General features: G+C 41.1%; 1 long non-coding RNA gene across 2 annotated transcripts in view; it reads left to right on the top strand.

Annotated features, from left to right (window-relative positions):
- The window catches only part of LOC106005065, a 45,736-nt gene extending 32,742 nt beyond the window's left edge, over nucleotides 1-12,994 (top strand). For both annotated transcript variants that reach the window (XR_006605324.1, XR_001178213.2), the window contains one exon: nucleotides 12,736-12,994. This is a non-coding gene — a long non-coding RNA (uncharacterized LOC106005065). The remainder of the gene's footprint in view (nucleotides 1-12,735) is intronic.
- The last annotated feature ends 1,052 nt before the right edge of the window (nucleotides 12,995-14,046 follow it).

Here is a 14,046-nt window from a genome sequence, read left to right on the forward strand (position 1 = left end):
TAAGCTGCAAAATCTGCCCCCTTGGAAAACGTGTCATGCCTACAGAGAAAAGCACTGTTTACGGTTCACTGGGCAACTTCGAAATGTTAGACTATGGTCCAGGGCTTAAAAACAAACAAACAAACAAACAAACAAACAGAAAACAAAACAAAAAACTGATAATGAAAGAGAAACAAAAAGGCTCAAGAGTTTTACTCCTAGGTATATGAAGGCCACTTCTGTTTATAACTGCTTTAATTCAGAATTTCTCAAAACTCTAGAAACATTTGGAAGTTCCCTCAACAATTCAACGGTGAATAGAACGTGATAAATCCATGTAGTTGGACACCACATACAGCAATAAGAAATCCGAAATACTGATACATTTCAACAGCATAGATGGGTCTCACAGACAAAATATAGACTTTAAAAAGCTATGGACAAAAGAGTACCAACTGTAAGGTTCCATTTTCAAATCACGGAAAGGTTGTTTATGAACACGTGATGGTAGAGTTCAGAAATACAGGGATTACTACAGACTGGAAGGTGCATGAGGGAGTCTTCCTGGATGCCAGAAATGTTCTGTATCTTGATCTTTGTGGTGGTTATGTGTAACCATTCATCAAGCTCTCCCTTTAAGAATTGTGCTCTATATGTAGATTGTCTTAATTAAAATAAATTGGGAATGAATAAAAAGACAATTTTTTTTAAAAGTCAGCAAAGTGAGGGCACCTGCACGGCTCAGTTGGTTAAGCATCCAACTCTTGATTTCAGCTTGGGTCATGATTTCAGAGTCATGAGATTGAGCCTCACATCAGGCTCTGTGCTTAGCGCAGAGTCTGCTTGAGATTCTCTCTCCCTTTCCCTCTAGCCCCTTTCTACCCCCACACATCTGGAGGACCTCTCTCTAAAAAATAAATAAATAGATCTTTAAAGAAATGAAATGAAAATTATAAAAAGTTGAGATAGAATTTTTTTAATTTTTTAATATTTTATTTATTTGACAAAGAGAGAGAGAGAGAGAGATCACAAGTAGGCAGAGAGGCAGGCAGGGTGGGGGGTGGGGAAGCAGGCTCCCTGCTGAGCAGAGAGCCCGATGCGGAGCTTGATCCCAGGACCCTGAGAACATGACCTGAGCCAAAGGCAGAGGTTTAACCCACTGAGTCACCCAGGCACCCCAAGATTTTTTTTTTAACTGTTTCAGATGACCACCTTCTTTGGTAAACTGGTCTCCTAATTTGGATGGAGAAACAATAGGCAGACTTTGAGCTGCATGAATTCTAAGTTTATCTAGAGTTTCTTAAGTCTGGACATTGGCAAGGCTGGTGGTAAGAAAGAGGGGAGTTATTAATGAATCTTGAGCTTCAGCACAAAGTAGGGAATTTCTATTTTCTGAGCTTATGAATATGGTCTTTCATTGGTACACCTTGTCTTAAAGATGTGGCACTGGAAAATCATGTTCAACCTAAAATTATATAGGTGTAAAGCAATTTTATCTAAAAGAAATAATTCTAGCATCTTGGGCAAATAATACAACTTCTTGGTCTTGCTTTCTTCATTCACAGGACAACAATGGATTGGGTGATCCCTGACCTCTCTTCAAATCCTACCAAGTACATATGAACAATATAAATAGTTGTCGCATTCAGAAAAGGGTTTTTGAAACTGCTTTTTATATGCAGTATACACTTCTCTTTTTAGTGTCACTCCCTCTTTTCATCATAAGTCTTTCCTAATTGCTACATAGATCAGATAGCATCACTTGAAGTTTGCTTCAACTTCAGTTGAATAACACTCCTTCCTCCCCCAGTGTTTTCCCCTTTTATTCCTTCAGATGAAGACAAATGGACACTAGGGAACTTGAGCAATCATTCAACATGAAAAAATTTAAAAATCTTTTTGCATCTTCATGAATAAAATGGAAAGTCTTGCCATTTGCAAGAGCGTGGATGGAACTGGAGGGTATTATGCTAAGTGAAATAAGTCCATCAGAGAAAGACAATTATCATATGATCTCACTCATACGTGGAATTTAAGAAACAAAACAGAGGATCATGGGGAAGGGAGGGAAAAATAAAACAAGATGAAATCAGAGATAGAGACAAACCATAAGAGACTTGTAATCATAGGAAACCAACTGAGGGCTGCTGGAGTTAAGGGGTTGGGGGATGTGGTAACTGGCTGATGGACATTAAGGAAGGAAGGTATGATGTAATGAATAATATGTGCTGTATAAGACTGATGAATCACTGAACCCTACCTCTAAAACTAAGAATATACTATATGTTTATTAACTGAATTTAAATAAAAATTAAAAATAAATTACACAAGGCAATTGAAAAAAAATCTTTTGCATTAAGACCCCGAATGATCTCCGTTCTACACTGATGCTGAGTGAGAAATTAGGGGAAGCAGAGAACAGTAAATACTTTAGGTTCACTCCCCCTACTTGCCCCTACTTGCCACCCCAACTGGGATGCTGTCTTATATAACTCCATTCCTACGAGGAGTACTAGGAGGTGAATAAAACAATAAAACAAATACTATGGGAGTGGGTGGAGCTAGCCACCAGTCTAAAAGGGCCCTGATAAGCAGGTCTCCTTTTTTCTCTCTGCAAGAAATAGACCTCAGATGCCAATTCAGCTTCAGATGACCACTGAACATTCACCCAGAAAGTAACAGCTGAAGGGTGTGGGGCAAAAGGGGTTGATGGCCTCAAATAAACCCAGTAATGCTCCAGCCACACCCATTTCTCTACAAAAAATTTCCTGTGCTTACTTATACACATGTTCACAAGAGAACAGGCTAAAGTCATGCTGTTCTTTTTTCTCTTAGGAAACATATCTCCCGTCACAATATATTCCTTTTATTGGTTAATTTACCAAAATTTTAAGACTATCTTCTTTTTGTCTTCCCAGTCTACCCCATTGCTGACATTATGAACTAGCTTGGGCCAGTCATTCTACCACAGAGAGTCTCAATTTCCTCATTTGAAAAATGGATTTGAATGGATCATCAGTTCTTATCTCTAGCCATTCGCTAAAATCCTCAGGAGCTTTTCAAAATACTGATGCTGGGGTTCCAGTCCACAGGAGTTAAAGCAAAATATCTGAGGGTGTAACTAACTAAAACCTTAGTAGTTTTTGAGAGTTCCTCAGGTATTTAAAAGTCCCCAGCAAGCCAGTATGGAGGGCAGGCCTTTCCTGAGCTAATATACTAGGGCTCTGCTGAATAACCTTGAGGCACCTGGGGAGGGGGTATGGGGATCGGTAAGCCTGGTGGTGGATACTAAGGAGGGCACATGCTGCATGGAGCACTGGATGTGGTGCATAAACAATGAATTCTGGAACACTGAAAATTTAAAAAAAAAAAAAAGGAACTCAAGAGATAGTGTTGCAAGAAAAGGTAAAAAAGTCTCCAAAGTGTTCAAAGTTCATCAGAGAAATACATGTTATTAAAAGCTCCTGAGGAATCTGGCTAAGATAGTTCATGCTAACTGCACACTCAGGCATACACCCCACTGCCCCCCAGACCCCTTCTGCAGGTTTTCTTTTTGAATTCTCATAAAAAGCATAAAGATGGGTTTTACACACTAATTTGAAGGTGAGGAAACAGGCATTGAGGCACGAATGACCTGCCTGCCATCATATGAACTGTGCCAGAGTCTGTATTCAAACTCAGACTGTGTACCTGGAATCTAGAGCTGGTGCTTTTCACTTCTGCAGGACTATGAAGTGCTCTCTGACTCTTTCTTTCTTTTCTTTTTTTTCTTTCTTCCTTCCTTTCTTTCTTTCTTTCATTCTTTCTTTCTTAAGATTTTATTTATCTGACAGAGAGAGAGAGAGAAAGAGCACAAGTAGGCAAAGTGACAGGCAGAGGGAGAAGCAGACTTCCCACTGAAAAGAGAGTCCAATGTGGGGCTTGATCTCGGGACCCTGGGACCATGACCCAAGCCCAAGGCAGACGCTTAGCCAACTGAGCCACCCAGGCGCCCCTCTATTACTTTTTAACTATGTAACCAAATTCCTGAGAAGTTCCAGATTAAAATCTGCCTTATTCCAAGTGGTATACTTGAATCCCTATCTATTTCTGAATATTTGACCTGGGCTTCATAGAGGTGTGGCCCTGCTGGTGGCAGTAAGTCTGATGGCTGGGGGGAGTTTTGCTTTGGTTCTAGTGAAGTACAGGGGTTCTTAGAAAGTACTGGAGAAGGTATAAGAATGAGACTGAGGTGTAAGATCGGGAAGCCCATGACTAAAAATCCTTTTTCTATATATTTCATAGGAAAATGACATGCTCATGAAAGGGCCTGGGCATGGTAAACCTTGTTACTATTACAGAGAATGATAAAAATGATCTGATCTTTAGCTCTGATGGGACTTAGGGTTATTCTAAATAAAGTTTACCCACTGTTCTTTATATGCAAGGACATGCCTTTATTCCAGGGCTCATCATCTCTTCCCTGACCAACTTACTGTCCTTCTTCCTCATAACCTGGTCATTCAACGGTACTACTATATCTTGAAGGCTGACAGAGTGATATTTTCCAAACAAATCCCACACATCAGCCTCCTGAGTGAGATCCTTAAGTGGTTCACTATAGTCTGGGAGTTAAGCGCCAACCCTTATGGTAAGACGGTTAAGAAGGCTTTTCATGGTCTACCCCATGTGCCTTGTTGTGCCCTCCAGCCTCTTCCCTCCCTCCCTCAAGCCCAAACACAACTGCCTTCTTTCTAATCCTCCAACACTTCTAGTTCCTCCCTGCCTGTAGGCCCTGCATTAGTCCCTCCTAGTAACTCAGTTGTATTCTCCCAGATGCCCTGCACATCCCTCCTTCAAGGTTCCTCTTAAATATCTCCTCCTCAGGGATGCCTTCTTTGACCATCCCACTCTAAAATCTTTGACCCCTACACTGCCTCCCACCCCCTTTCACACCTCCATTCGCTCTCAATGCCTCTCTGACTACCCCATTTATTTTCATCAGAGCCTGAAGTACTGACACTTACATACATACATAAGTTTATTCTTATATCCCCCTACCTTTTAGCGTTAATTTCATAATGACATAAGAACAGAGACCATGTCTTTCTTATTCACTGGTCTATCTCTAGCAGTGCCTGTTGTGTCAGATGAAGTAGTTCAATAAATGTTTTCTGAGAAAATAAATGAAAGCAGTAGGGATCATTCTGAGAGAATAATCTTTGAGCTAAAACAGAGTTTTTTGGTGTTAAATAAAACATATATCAGGTTTAATAAAACATGTAAATATACCATATTTACATGTAAAGGTATGAATGTTTACATATATGTTTATGTTTATACCCACAAACATATATATATATTATATTTAGAGAATAATAATTAAAAAAACACCAACGTATTAGAGAAACTAAAAATCACTACTTTGGAAGCCCCAATTCGCCCTACTCTGTGACACTGTTCTCTCGTCTCCAGAATAACAAAGATCCATGTTTTTCTGTTAATCATTCCTTGAGCTTTTTTTTTTTTTTTTTAATAGTTTTGCCACTCATGTATGTATCTCTAGTTTTGGAAACTGGAGAGCAAGCACACACTCAGCGACTGGAGACATGGCAGGACCACCACTATTAAATGAGGTTTTCAGAAGAAGAAGCGCTGCACTGAGCCAAGGGACCAAAGGCTGCCACAGCATCCCTGACTGCAGACAAAACCCCTCCTGGTGGGTGGGAGTGTCAGTGAGATGGGTCTAAAAAATGCCATGAGAGCATAGAGACCATTGTTAGGCAGCTGGTAGGGCTCCAGCATGGACAGACATGGATGTCCAGGGGAGAGAAGGTCAAAGCTGAGGGTGCTTTGTTTCTTTGTTCTTCATGTTTTCTGTTTCTAAGTATGGCCTTTAGGGGTAGGTCAAACAGGAACACTTCTATGAGAGTAAAATGGGCCTTCAGAGGCACCTGGGTGGATGAGTGGATTAAGCCTCTGCCTTTGGCTCAGGTCATGATCTTCGGGTCCTGGGATCGAGCCCCACATCGGGCTCTCTGCTCAGCAGGCAGCCTGCTTCCTCCTCTCTCTCTCTCTGCCTGCCTCTCTGCCTACTTGTGATCTCTGTCTGTCAAATCAATAAATAAAATCTTAAAAAAAAAAGAGCACAAAATCTCTTGAGTTTCTTATAAAACTAAATATACTCTTATCATATGATCCAGCAATCATGTTCCTTGGTATTTACCCAAAACAACTAAAAACTTCTGTCCACACAAAACCTGCACGAGCAGCTTTATTCATAATTTCCAAAACTTGGAAGCAACAAGATGTCCTGCAGTAGCTGAAAGGATAAACTGTGATAGCCCCAGGCGACAAAATCTTACTCGGTGCTAATAAGAAATAAGCTATCAAGCCCTAGTACTAGATGAAGGAACCTAAAATGCATGCTCATTAGTGAGAAGAAGCCAGCTGAAAAGGCTACATACTATGGGATTCCAAGTATATGACATTCTGGAAAAGGCAAAACTATGAAGACAGTAAAATGATCCAGGGTTGTGGAAAGGGGGAAGCTAGGAATGAGCAGAGCACAGAGGACTTCTAGGGAAGTAAAAATACTCTGCATGATACCAAAAGGATAGATAGAGGATGTTATACATTTGTCTAAAGTCACAGAATGTACAACACCAAGAAGGAGCTGCAGTGTAGACTATAGACTTTGGGGGGACTATGATGTGTCGGTGTAGGCTCATCGAGGTGACAAGTGTCCCACTCTGGTGGGATAATGGGGGAGGACCTGCATATGTAGAGTCTATGGGAAATCTCAGAACCTTCCCCTCAATTTTGCTCTGAATCTAAAACTTCTCTAAAAAAACACAATTTTAGTTAAGAAAAAAAGAGAGAAAGAATGATTCAATAGGATCCATTACTTGCAACTAAGACTGTGACTGATCTAATGTGTATGTATTTATTTAATTTATTATTTTTATTTTTGCACTATGCTTTTAGCCGATCTTGGGACAGGCTTTATTGGATGTGTACTGGGACTCCTCTGTGGCCAGGACACAGCCATAACTCAAACTGGCTTACACAAAACAGATTTGTTGACTTATGTGACTGAGAAGCCCAGGAGCTTAATTTTATTAATAATCTTTTTTTATCACAAACTGCCCAATGAGTACATGGATACTCATTATATATTTTTCACAGTTTCTTTAATATCTGCAGTACTTCAAGGCAAACTCAAACAAAGCAAAAGAAAACAGATGCAAAGTGGCGGGATGTTGTAGCTTAAGAAATATCACTGGTGTTTTGGCCTCTCCTTGTCCTGGATGGTTTGCTCTCCTCTGTAGGCCCCGTGCCGGTGGAAGTACCCTCAGCTCTAGCCTTACTGTACTTACAGCTGGCAGGAGACTGGCAAGAGTGAATCTGTCTCAACATTCCCACAAGTCTCAGAATTAACCACTGGCCTGAGTCAGGTTTCAAGCCAACTCTTGGAAGAACTATTTGGCCCGAGGTGTGTGCTATTCTGATGGGCTGGGCCGGGCTTTCATGCTTCCCTTCTCCTAGGGCTAGGCTAACCATTTCTCTCTGCAGACTAATTTATGGTTTACCAGATGCTATCATGGTGTTCTGCCTAGGAGAAATGAGATGGATGCTAGGCAGGAGAAACACAACTGACCATTTATGTTCGTGAAGATTATTTAGAGGAAAAAGGACAGAAATAAGACCAACAGTTCCTTCAGGATAAGAGAGATATTTCTGCAGTTGTCTCCCAAATTCTGTGGAGATCCTGAGGCAGCTCTAAAGTCAACTTATTGTCAGTAAGCTATCAAGAAGTACCAACGTTGTCCTATTGGTAAAAGGAGGTAGTGGAATTACCTTTTCTGTTAGTAACGCTAGTATTAACGTGACAAAGATTCTATTCGTGTTCAAACTACAGCCAGGCTCCTCTGAGTCTTTCCCAACTAAGCCTCAAACTTGGTCTATAAATACTTGAACAAATACTAACATAGTTTCAAGGAACTCAAGTCTGCCCCTCCAGCAGTTCAAGTCTGCTCAAGTCAGCCCCTCACACTCCCCTCCCCAACAAAGTACCTGCCTGAGAAAACTCACTGCTGGCCCCCCAAATTAGTATCTATTCCAGCCAATGCCTGAAGACAGAGCCTGTCTCCTAGTGTCTGTAAGAAGGTAAGAACCTTACTTCAATGAAGGCCGGTTAACAAAAGCAGATGGGTTTCACATAGACCAACCACCTCAAATCTCCCTGCTTTTTCTAAGTTCTCACTTTTCTGATGCTACAAGCCTGCACTTACCACTCCCTGCCCTGCACTCCCCTTAAAACACCTAGCTACCTTGTATAAATCCGAGTTGAATTCATTTCACACTGAACTCCTTTTCTTACTCAACAGTATATGACCGACTAGAGTCTGTACTTATCACTTGACCTAGTGCCTGGCTTTGCTTCTCTTTCACATCTGTGTCACAAGTAGAAAAATAGAAACAGAGGCAAAGGGCTGATAGGCTCTAGGAGCAAAGGCTGAGGAACAAAAACCCTAGAGACGATTGACATATACTTGGTTTGGCAATGTGTGTGTGTGTGTGTGTGTGTGTGTGTTTTGCTTTCTTGTACCCATTCTTGTATACATGTCAAGAGATTACTTTGTTTTAACAAGACTTTTCTGCAACAGATCACAAGAAACCATCACACTCAGGGACAGCAAAACCTGAGCAGGTGAGAGGAGTGACCATTCTAGCTGGTCTGCTCAGCTTTGGTCAGACAGCCTGAAGCATTTGTCTCCTGTGTAAGATGTCTCTATAAGCCAATCTGGACTGATACAACAAACTCAGAAACCACTGAGCTACACCCCACATAAATACGATAAACCCATCCTTGCATTACGGTATCATATCAGCAAGAGCATTTGCTGATGACATTGTTTTCTACATTTTTTTAAGCTTTACTGAGATATAACTGACAAATTAAAACATATTTAAAATTGAAGAACAAATCCATCACCTCAGATATTCACTCTCTTTTGGAAACAACTCTTAAGATTTACTCTCCTAGCAAATTTCAGTCATACACTATTGTCAGCTATAGTCACCATACTACACATTAGGACTTTGGACCTTATTTGTCTTGTAACTGAAAGTTAGTACCATTTCACAACTTATCTCCAATTCCCCCACCGCACCCCTGTCCCTGAAAACAGTGATTTTACTGTTTCTATGAGTTAGACTTGTTGCTAGACTCCACCTGAGTGACACCATGCAGTACTGGCCTTCTTTTCTCTAATTTCATTAGCATCATACCCTCTTTATCACTGTAGTCTCAAACGGGAGGACTTCCTTCCTTCTTAAGGCTGAGGAATATTCTATTGTATACACAAACCATGATTTCTTTATTCATCTGTTGAGGGGCAGAGGCTGTTTTCATACCTTGCCTCCCATGAATAATACTGTAGGAAGTTGTGTTAAAAGTGCTCCTGGCGCTAATTATGGTTTACAGTTGAAGTCATCTCTCACTTCTCATTTGGAAGGGGTTAACATGATGCATCCTTTAAAGGCTCAGGAAGTCACCTGGCTGCCCTGGTGCTGGGGGAGGGAATGCAAGGCCTCCTTCCCTGCAGGGGCATTGGTAGCATGAAGGAGGAACAGAGGCCAATGAGCTACAACATGGCTCAGTTCCCAGTCCCAGATTCTACTCTTCATCTTGGCTGACCCAGGAATACCTTTTCATCCTGCTCTAGTGCCAACAATGTAAAGTTTCTTGAGCGCTAAGGTGCAAGGCACCATGTATAGGTTTCTGAAATGCCTCTGTCATCCTGCAACAATTGTGACTGGGAAATACTGCTGTTCCCACTTTACAGACGAGGAAACTGGGGTTTGCTGAACTGTTCCATGTATATGTTAGGAGACCATCCAAGGTATGTTACTGAGCGGTAGACACATGTTTTTGCCACAGTTAACAAGATGTGCTGAACTATTTTTTGATACTAAATGCCAATGTTAGTGACATTACTGGGTTAGATGAACCCCTGGAAGGTACTTACAGAAAGGGTCTCCTCCAGCCCACTACCAAGTTGAGGTATCCAGGGCATGGATGAAACAAGCATTTTCAGAGACATTTTGTGTCACACACTTCCAGCCTAAGGGAGGAAGGAGGCTTCCCTGGCATTACTGAGTAGAAAGGGAAAGGCTTTTTGATTCTTTGAACAGCTGAGGGCAAGCACAGGCATGTTTCTCCTAAGTGAAAGTAGACTTCACTCCCAAGATGATCAGGGCTGATAGCAGGGGGTGGGGGTGGGGGTAGAAATGAAGATTTACATAATCCTCCCCTTTAATAACCCTGGGGGTGACCTTTGCTCCCCAGATGGATGCAGACCTGTTCACTACCCTGCCTCAGGCTTGCTGGTTAGAGAAGACCACCTGAACTTCCAAGCACATTTTACACCACACTTTTCCTTTATTGGTGGATAGTGAACTTCTTCATTTGTTTATGGCCTTCTGAGAGAAAAGGACTGTGAAGCACAGATGGTCAGGGTAGTTTTCATTACTATTTCACGTGTTTAGTTACCATATACTCTTGTCTGTATTTTTGCCAAATGTACTTCAGCACTCGATGGACCGTGGAATATTCCATATGAAATTCAGATCTACCCTCCAAAACGTTCTGGTATTGACTAAATAAGGTGAACAGTGAAATGTGTGTTCTGAGAGCCTCTGGCCCACTGCAAAAGTCAGATTTTTTTTTGGTTTGTGGTGCCACTACGTGGACAGAACCAGGATTGCAGCCCATGCCATCCGTGGATCCGAAAAGGAAGCACTTTCCCTTGGAGATCATTCTTTAATTACAAAATATGATTACTCTGTAGTTCTTTGGCTTTAATGCAGGTACAGTTAAAATCCCCGTGTGATTTCCAGTGACACCTGGCATGCTGATTCTAAACTTCACAGGAAAGTGTAAGTGGTCCAAAATAGCAAAGTCCCTTTAAAGAAGAAGGTGGGAGGCCTTTCCCTACCAGCTGTCAGGACTTACAGTGAAGCTGTAGCAAGGAAGAAAACACAGCTCTCTCACAGGGATAGGCTGATCAGTGGGAGATATAGAAGAAAGTGTCTACAGATTGGCCCATATGATATGGCACTTTGATATAGGACCAAAGAGTCATGACAGATCAGTGAGGAAAGGAAGGACTGTTCAGTAAATAGAATTGGAACCAATGATTTTTCCATGTCAAAACAAAATAAAATCCCCATCTCCCACTGGATGAGTTTTCCAGGGCTGCTATAGCACACTACCATGGACCGGGTGGTTTAAAGGACAGAAATTTTTCTCACAGTTCTGGAGTCTGGAAGTCCAAGGCCAAGGTGTGGGCAGGCCTGGATTCTCTTGAGACCTCCCTCATGGGTTGCAGATGGCTGCCTTCTGGCTGCGTCTTCACATGGTCCCCTGTGCACTCCTCAGGCATCCCTGGGGTCCCCTCGTATGCCCAGGTTTCCTGTAATAAGGATGGAAATTAGACCGATTAGGGTTTTACCCAGATGCCCCCTTTAACCTTAGTTAACCTCTTTCATGACCGTGTCTCCAAGTATAGTCACAGTCTGAGAGACTGAGGGTGAGAGCTTCAATATATGAATTTTGAGAGGACATAGCTCAGCCCACAACACACACTTTATACAAAGTCTACTCCACTGGAGTAAACTTAAATTCAAGAACAAAACATAATCGCAGCAAGTATAAGCAATCAACTTTCTGCGTACAGGGAAGGGAAAGATTTTTTATTGAGATATTAGTTAGAAATTTAAATTTAATATCTAGTTTTGAAAGCTAACTTAAAGCATATAAAAATTAATTTTAGGATTTAAAGTTAAACATTAAATATGTTAAGTATCTTTTATCTATTCTTATATCCAATAAACAAAATTTTAAAAATCATTGATAATCAGGAGAATGCAAATCAAAACTTTATGTTATGTTCATTTTGACATACTGGTATTTTAAAAATGAGTAAAACTAGGAAACCCTGCCAGTAATCTTTGATGAAGGTTGAATTGTTTCTCAAAATATTTGATCAAGACCTTTATTCACTCATCAATCTATTTCTCTACCTACCTACCTCTTCATCTACCTATTTCCTGGATATGGTAATAACAATGTTTGAGAGCAACCTTCCCCACCCCACTCATTGTTGCATTAAGGGCAAGTGTTATTTTACTGCAGTGGACTTAGAGCTCCCTCTCCTGGTACAACAGGATAATGCCAATCAAGGCTATAAAGCTTTTCCGGTTGTTTCAAATGCAGAGGTCCCTCTATGTCCTATCTACCAAGTCAGCAGGTGCAGCTAAAACCTGAGGAGTAATCTCACATTTGAATCTATCTTCAAGGGTGCAATTATTTTCTAAAGTCAATTACTTAAAAATGTAAAGATAGCAAAATTATTAAGTAAAGGCAACACACACAAAAAACAAGCTTCTTGGAAGTGGAAAAACCTGTGTCAGTGACATTTCCAAAAAATTTTTTTTGAAGAACATTTTCCTCTCTTTCCCTTTGAATCCTTGCAGTTGGCTTATCCTCCATACATATGCCTCTGAATTTCCTTTTAGGACCATTTCTTCAAATGCATGCGTGAAAAAGATAATAGTGAGGACGTTTTTCCTTGATGCTATACAGACCTTTTGAGTTGATGAAGCTGCTGTCTGTACACTCCTCTGGCCAGCTTAGTAGTCCTCTAAGTTTTAGCAAGCACCTTTAACCTGTGGAATGGATGAACTAAGCCTTTCTTTGTATATCTATAGGTCATGCATTGTTTCCTCGATGACCCTCTTGTACAACCTCGCACTGGGGAACCAGTCTACAACCTGTGAGGACCAGGATGTAAGAGAGTCTGCAGCTGGCCCCATGGAGTCTGCATGCGATCAGGAAGTGTTACATGGAGTTCCTCTTTCACCGATTAACTTCCCTAAACTTCCATTAAAAATCTCGGGGCCAGGGGCGCCTGGGTGGCTCAGTGGGTTAAGCCTCTGCCTTCAGCTCAGATCATGATCGCAGGGTCCTGGGATCAAACCCTGCATCTGGCTCTCTGCTCAGCAGGGAGCTTGCTTCTCTCTCTCTCTCTCTCTCTCTCTCTCTCTCTCTGCCTACTTGTGATCTCTCCCTCTCTGTCAAATAAGTAAATAAATCTTAAAAAAAAAAAAAAATCTCTGGGCCAGGCAGAACCCTCAGAGTTGGTTTTTGGAGAAGAGTCCTCCTTCTCCCTAGGTGGCCAGCCTCCTGAATAAAGCTCATATTCCTTCCCAATCACAACTTGTGCTCTTGAATATTGGCTTTTCCAGAGTGTGGCAGCTGAATTTGGGTTTTTCAATAACACTGAGACGCTTTAAAGTTTTCATCACGGACTCCATGATGAAATCCCATTCGGGATGCCTGGGTGGCTCAGTTGGTAAAGCATCTGTCCCTCTTCTCCCTCTCCCTCTGCCTGTGCTGCTCCTTAGGCACATGCGCTCCCTCTCCCTCTCTCTGTCAAATAAATAAAGTCTAAAAAAAATCTCATTCGATTGGAATGTTATCTGTGAATCAACATAAGCCCCTTTAAGACATTTAAAAACGTAAATCTTTTTTAAAACATTCTCTTGTGAGTAAAGAACCCTCTTCTGTCAGCCTGTGTTAATACTGACATTGTAGGAGATCCCATTTCACCATTTTAAAAGACCATTTGAAAAAACTGATTACTTAAAGCTCATAAATCTTGAAAAATTACTTTATTGAGAAATTTATGGGTATTGCAAGTAGGAAATTAAAAGCCAGGAAAAAAAAATAATAAAAGCCAGCTAAAAGAAATCTGGCTAGATTTTGTTTTAGCTTCCCACCAAAGCCATTAATGCAACACAAAGATACAAGTGAAGTATTAGAGCTATTCCAAAACATGGCTTTTAAAACACAAGAAACAGTTAAAGTTATTAAGCTTCTAAAGTTATTAAGCCTGTTTATCAAACTCAAGCTGCACAAACAAAGGGTATTTGGCACACCAAGACAGAATGCACTGGATCTCTTTCCATGCAAGGGTATTAACTAGCTTCTTCCTAGGGACTTTGGCTGTTGCTGTAACC

This window comes from Mustela putorius, unplaced genomic scaffold (assembly GCF_011764305.1).
Source record: "Mustela putorius furo isolate JIRA1106 unplaced genomic scaffold, ASM1176430v1.1 tig00000145_pilon_pilon_pilon, whole genome shotgun sequence".
In the NCBI taxonomy this organism is placed as follows: domain Eukaryota; kingdom Metazoa; phylum Chordata; class Mammalia; order Carnivora; family Mustelidae; genus Mustela; species Mustela putorius.